Source organism: Euprymna scolopes, chromosome 5 (genome assembly GCF_053919585.1).
Source record: "Euprymna scolopes isolate OS-2025 chromosome 5, ASM5391958v1, whole genome shotgun sequence".
NCBI lineage: Eukaryota > Metazoa > Mollusca > Cephalopoda > Sepiida > Sepiolidae > Euprymna > Euprymna scolopes.
Window position 1 is genome coordinate 27217634 of NC_136486.1, and position 7959 is coordinate 27225592.

Below are 7959 nucleotides of genomic sequence, written 5' to 3' on the forward strand. Positions count from 1 at the left end.
TAACAATGTGACTATATTATTATATCGATTCAAATTGTGACTATATATTATTATATCGATTCAAATTGTGACTATATATAATTATATCGATTCAAATTGTGACTATATATAATTATATCGATTCCAATAGTGACCTTATATTATTATATCGATTCAAATTGTGACTATATATTATTATATTGATTCAAATTGTGCCCTTATATTATTATATCGATTCAAATTGTGACCTTATATTATTATATCGATTGAAATTGTGACTATATATTATTATATCGATTCCAATTGTGACTACATATTATCATACCAATTCAAATTGTGACTATATATTATCATACCGATTCAAATTGTGACTATATATTATTATATCGATTCCAATTGTGACCTTATATTATTATATCGATTCAAATTGTGACCTTATATTATTATATCGATTCAAATTATGACCTTATATTATTATATCGATTCAAATTGTGACCTTATATTATTATATCGATTCAAATTGTGACTATATATTATCATACCGATTCAAATTGTGACTATATATTATCATACCAATTCAAATTGTGACTATATATTATTATATCAATTTAGATTGTGACTCTAGTTTATTAGATCGCTCGAAATGGGTTGATATGCCGTCATACAGACCGAGCTATGCAACAAGAACGAAGAAAATTTTATTAAGAATAATAGCAGACATTATGTTCGTTCGGAGAACTATTTACCGTTTTTTTTGTTTTTATTTTTTGCTGTGTATTTTATGAAATCATAAAATCATGAAAATTATTTCGTTCTGATAGTTTTATTTTATAATTCTTATAATATAATTTTTGTGCGCATTTAAAAGTGTTGTCGGATCGAAGTAATTAAACCCGTCCTCAGTTTTCGTTTGATGTTCTCATTGTATAAGATGACAATGATGATGATTTAGATGATAATGATCCTCCTCCTCACCCTCATCATCATCACTATCATCAGCATCATCTTCTTCTTCTTCTTCTTCCTCCTCCTACTCCTCCTCATCCTCCTCCTCATCATCATCATCATCCCCCTTCTCTTCATTCTCCTCCTCCACTTTCTTCTTCTCTTCATCATCATCATCATCATCATCATCATCATCATCATCATCATCATCATCCCCTCCTCCCCCTTCTCATCCTCCTCCTCCTCCTCCTCCTCCTCATCATCATCATCATCATCATCATCATCATCATCATCATCATCATCATCATCGTCATCATCCTCCCTCTCATCCTCCTCCTCCTTTTCCTCGCCCTCATTAAGAGTTCTCACACAGGGTATCATCAGTGAGTATCCACTGATAAAAACCTTTGAGTTTGAATGACAGAGAGTCTGCATAGATTTCCCCCTTTTATGATAACCATAGCAAATGATTCTGCGTTATCGCAAGTGCTGCTTACCATTGTTTACTTGCTGGTTATCTCTGAGATTAGGGTGCCAATAAACCCCCACTTCTTAGGTACTAATACTATCCACACTCTTAGTGCTTTCCTTTCTCAGTCTTTTTATCTTCTTTCACCCTTCATAATCTTTTGTGGGATGCCAGTCGAATCTGGTACTATCACATTGCGTCTGTTGGGGAGCAGTTATTATTCACTCACTAGGAGTTTTCCCCACATGTTATCATCAAAGAATTCTCTTTGAGAACAACTTGTGATGTCTCCTGGAATATGAGTGACAACAAGTCTCCCCAGATCTGATCAAGACATCTGACGAAGGAAAATGTTTCCGAAATATTACATCATACGGAACTTCTACCAGACTACACTGACGCAAGTAAGAATCTCTATCTACTATTATATAAAAAAGAAACTTTATGTATCGGTGTGTCTGTGTATGTGAATTCGTTTCCTATGGACTCGAAAACGGTTGGGACGATTTTTATGAAATTTCATACAAAGGTATTTTATGTGCCTGGCAATGTTCTTTGATAGGTTTTGTGTCAATCGATAATCGAAATAATCCGATGAAAGAAGTAAGAGGCGATTTTGACCAAAGTTAACACTTCACACAGCTTAACATCACAAGTGTATTTGGGAAGTTTTATTACCACACAAGCCGAATTAATTTCCTATTTTGACGCCCGTAAGTAAATTCACTTTTTCATCGGATCGCTAAGCATAAGAAGATAAGAATTTCTATAGTTCTGACCCAGATGGATAAGATAGTGACGTTAAAGAGAAGACAAACGAACGCACTTAATCACGCATGGGAGGAGCAGATGACTATACATATAAAATCAATAGTAGGTTCTTTGATATGACAGGGGCGCGTTCGAAATGTTTAAAGCACAATTTCACAATGATACTTACCTTTTTCATTTTAAACTTAAATTCAAGACAACATTACCGCATAACCAGTAAGGCCAGGCATATAAAATCAACAGTAGGTTCTTTGATGTGACAAGGGCGTGTTCAAAATGAATGTTTTTGTTTAGAGCACAATTAAACCATGATACTTGACTTTTGCATTTTAAACTTTAATTCAAACCATTATATATAAAAATTAGGTTCTCTACAGTGCAATGTAGACTGCGATATATTGTAAACTTAGTCGCTGCGAGAGGCATGTGAAGCGTCCTCCTGATGCATCGCGATGGGTCCTTAATTAGAGCAGGCAATCAATCGATTTGATTGAAAAATGGGCGATTTCATCGATTTCAATGACTATAAAAATATGGTAGTGTGAAACATTCGTTGATCATCATTAAATCCCGGGCAACGTCGGGCCACCTTGCTTGTATAATATAATGCAATAATGATATAAAAAAAAAACATATACTTATATATATTACATTAATAAAAAGTGAATCTGCGTAACACATTTCACCATTATATTTCTTAATTCGTTTAAGTTTGTGTCTATCGGTTACACCACCGCAATTTATTAGCGCCTATAAATTACCTTGATATAAAATAATATATTTATTTGATTGACATACACCATTCGGTGTAAGTTGCCAAAAGTTAGAACAGTATCACAGTGAAGGAAATAATAATGATATAAGGAAGGTCGACCGCCGGAAGTCTCCAAACAGTATATTTGTAACAGAGCGCGGACGCGTGTATGCAAATGTATGCAAAATGACGTCACCGGTAAAGAAAAAAGACTATAAAAAGAAAAAAAAAGCACTTAGAGAAGGCGATCACGTTAGGGATATGGATGACGTTCGAGTGCACGTTAGAGATGTGAGTGACATCATAGCCGTAACGAGAATGAGGAAATAAATGTCGCTGTTACAACGGAAAAAGTGTTGAAGTTCATTTCTATTCTTTGTCTCTTTTGTGACTGAAACTACAACGTGGAAGTCTTGTATGTAAACGTGTGTACAACGTTCATATCTTCCAATGGAAAATAGTCTTGATCGGGGTTAAGTTGGCCGAGATGCGTTGGTGGTTGGAAGCTATCTGTAATTGATGCGTGATTTTAAAAGGTTCGGAGAGTAGTCCTTCAAATGCCTGCTTGAAATAGATATGTCACCGTATAACCAAAGCACTTCACAGGGACTGCTCTCCGTCAGAGGAAATAGATGTTAATGTTTATAACCAACAAACTGTCTGGCCGGTAAGAAGATGTTCTTTTGTCGGAATAAGATATGGTTCTGTTCAGTCCTCGAAGGTGCATCCTCCCAGGCTTTACCTTCTCTCTTAGAGAAGAGGTTGGTTTATTACAATTTACCCGGGAAATATCGCCGGAGATGCTCAAGCTATTTCTGTGGTCTAGAATGCACCACACTTTGGGCACGGTGACTTCCTTCCTTCATCTTCCGGCTTTGTGCTACATGTTCCTGTGGTAGAAGTAAAGTAAATATCGCACTATTCATTAAAAATGTCTAGTCTGCTTTTCTTTTTTTTTTCCTCCTTTTTTCTCAGTTTGTTCAAGCTGGGGATGAGACATCCTACCGGATGCCAAACATTTATGCACTATCTCATATATTCCAACCGAAAAATCTTTTTAAAGATTATAACCGTCCCTTTAAGTGCGATTGTTTGAACCTCTCTTGCATTTGGTTCATCGGGTATATTTACCAGATTGTTTTTTATTTTAATATTGCGTTAAGGCCAGTCTAGAATACAACATTGAGGTCCTGGAGATTTTACGCTTAAAATTGGAAACTCGAAGCAATCACATTAACATCACATGTAACTTTTCCGTAATAACACTAACAAGTGCGAGCCTATTAGTTGTCCAATTCTTTTTATACATGTTCGCGTCTAAAATTTAGATAATGAATTTTAATTTAATTTTCCCCTGAACTTTAAGCCAAAGCAAACAATTATGAAAGGGTTTAATTGTGGAAATACAAAGTGCTTGCAATTGCCTTCGTCTGATTAAAGGTCATCTATAAACATTATTATTAAAACTGTCTATAAACTCTCGTCTTGACAAAGTACAAAATCAGCTACACAATCTAGTGGGGGGATTATCTCTTCTCTTCCCTACAACCTCTTTCGCACAGAAAAGATGTTGCCATTATGTCTCTACTGTATCGTTATGCTTATCATAGGTGCTCGGTCGAGCTCCAATCCCTGGTCTAGATACAACCAAAACAAAAAACTTCCTTCCTTCCCCTTCTTTTTTCTCTCTCTTTCTCACTTTACCAAAAGTAGTAACAGAACCTCCATGAACACAGTTTCGTTCTTAGAACATTCCACCCATAGAAAAAAATACCACGAGTTTGCTTCCCAAACGACTACAGTGTGGTCGTCCTCAAACGTCATATAAACAAATACTTATTGAGCAGTCCTCTTGGATAATTAATTTCTCTTAGTAATTTTCTTTACAGCCATTGTTTGCGGTGCTCTCGTGGTGGCGATAATAATCCAACTAAAGATCTATTTAATCGTTATCCTTGAGTGGTCCTGATGTCTTGATAAGTGGTGACCTTTCGATGACAAAAAATATATATGTATAGATAATGGTAATCTCATATAAATATCATCAATCATCATCAAGTGGTCTCCTGCCTGATAAAGCATTGCCAGCTCTCTTTCTCTTTCTCTCTCTCTCTCTCTCTCTCTGCATTCATGAATTCATTGTTGCTCATTCTTTTTTGATGTTGCCTAGGTATTTAGAGTGCATGATCTTTCCCGTCAAACTAATCTGTTCTATTCCGCTTTTTCTGTAGACATGGCCCCTAAATCTTATTTGTCTTTTTCGCACTGTTCTTATTAGAGACCTTTCTGTGTTTGCCATTTCTAATACTAATTGGTTTGTTTCTTTTTCTGTCCAGGATATCTTCAAAATTCTCCTCAGGAACTAAGTTTCAGTTGCCTCTATAAATATAAAAAAAAAAAAGATTAATAAATAATAACAATGTTATTGAGATTTAGAAACAAAAATTTTCAATCCATATATATATATATATATATATATATATATATATATATATATATATATATATATATATATATATATATATGTTTGGATTGAAAATTATCATTTGCCTTTTTATATTTATAGAGGCAACTGCAACTTGGTTACTGAGTGTCTACATGTTAACGCGTGTGTAAACGTATGTAACGTTGCACTTATGCACGAAAAAATGGAGACTTATTGGCGGTTTCTTGGTTTTATCATGGAGATAATTTTTTTCAGAAGGAGAGAGATTAAAAAGAGGCTAAAATTATTTCCGTCCTAATTTTCTTAAAAATGATCGATGAACAGAGAGTCTCAAGGAAACTTTCACTTAGATTTCTACACTTTCAGACACGTCTTGTCTATTCGTTTCCCTGAGTCGAACCCGTAGAAACTCTGTCCTGTCCCCAAACACGTGATGTAATTTCTCTGTAATCATTCAACACATGACTTCTAGCGTGTTTTGTCTTGGGAGGTAATCTTTAAACCCTCGCAACAATTATACTAGGTACTCTAGGCCTACACCCTTCTGCCATCAGGCTGTCCTGACGTGTACTTAATGTAATCCTTTAAAAATTCATGCCATTAACATAATCTCTAGTTCCTAGCGTAGGGTCCCAATATACCATATATGTATACGAAAGCACACAAGCCACGCCCCCCCCCAAAAAAAAAAACATTCTAAAAAAAGGAATAAAATGTTCATGCATAAAAAAGGCTTCCAACGAGAAATAACAACAGCGTGAAAATGAAATAAAACGTGCGTACGTACGATTACGTCATTAGGCCAAAAGCATTATTCGTGCTTGAAATCATTTTTGACGCCCGTAAGTAAATTCACTTTTTTGATCGGATCGCTAAGCATAAAAAAAGATCAGAATTTCTATAGTTCTGACCCAGATGGATAAGATAGTGACGTTAAAGAGAAGACAAACCAAAACAGTTAATCACGCATGGGAAGATCAGATGACTATTCTTTTCTTACTAATACGTTGAAACAAGACAGTACATACTCACACACTCTCTCACACAACATATAGTTGGATCATTCTATCGCTCCAGAACTTACGTATCTATGATATCTCAATTATGACGCAATCCTCTATCTGCGTAAGTGTCAAATACGTCCTAAGATGGTGTAGTGTTGCTACATCTGCGGAGGGAGTCGCTAGAGACATTTTTCCTGCCTTGATAAAATGCAAAATCAACTTCGAAATCTAGTGGCGAATATCCTCTCATTTTCCCTACAGCCTCTTTCTCAAAGAAGAAAGGTTGCTGGTTTTTCTATACTCTATCGTTATTTTCATGGTCGGTGTTCGTCTGAATCACAATTTGTGCCCCTCTTGCAAAACATTGGTAGGTGTTAATCTGAGCTCCAATTTATGCTTACTCTCATAAAATGTTCATAATAAAACTCGTCTAGCTCTATCCATTGTAAATAATTTTTTCTTATTTCCTCTGTAGAGCTAAAATTAAACGGAAATTCCGTGAGCAAAATTTCTTTGTTAGAATTATCTGTGTGTGGAACTCAATGTTACGGGACTGCATCCCAAATGACTACGATATGGTCGGTTTCAAGACCAATGTAAACAATGTTGAGCCATCCTTTTAAATAATTCAAATCTGCTCAGTTTAAACCATAGTTACCAATTCTCACGTCGTTGCCTCATCGTCCAAACAAACCAATGAACTAGTATCTATATATATATATATATATATATAAATCCACCCCCAAGAAACAAAACTGAAGTTACCAGAACATTATATATACAAATGTAGGAAAGTTTGTACATATTTTATTTGTTTGAAAATATAGGTTCTTTTTTACCAATTATCATAAAATTTTAACCATAGAATAGTATTATAATCTTCAAAAAGCTTGCAAATTTTCATGTAATTTTGTTCATAGAACCAAAGATATGAGCATTTCAATATTCAATTTCGTTACCCGTGTGTGTGTGTGTGTGTGTATATATATATATATATATATATATATATATATATATATATATATATATATATATATATATATATAATTATTTACTATAATGATTATTAAATACCTACAGACACTAGCGTTTCATGCTTTCGGGAATCATCAGTGAAGGGTGTCACGATTAACACCGGTCGATAGATTCGAACCCGGCAACAGAAGCTATCTCTATATCGGTTGTATCGATTCGTTTCCTAGATGTAAATACAATGAAACTCGCGTGATTATTAAAGAGTGCCAAATGATGAAGGACAGAGCTGGTATATAGTCTGTTTATTATGCAAACATTATTAGTTACATATGTGCATACATGTTTCAGTAGAGTCACAATTCAGGGACAACACTTCATCAGACCAAAAAAGGAATCGAAATATAAACGGGTGTCAAGGTTACATTGGTTTTCTTTTTACATCCCAATTTTCCCAGGAATGTAGATCGCACCCAAATATCTTATAAAATTTATCTTGACACACATTTCAATTTCGAATCTATTTTGGTCTGATCATGTGTTGTCCCTGAATTGGGACCCTACTGAAACATGCATGCACATATCTAACCAGTAATGTTTGTATAATAAACATACTAAT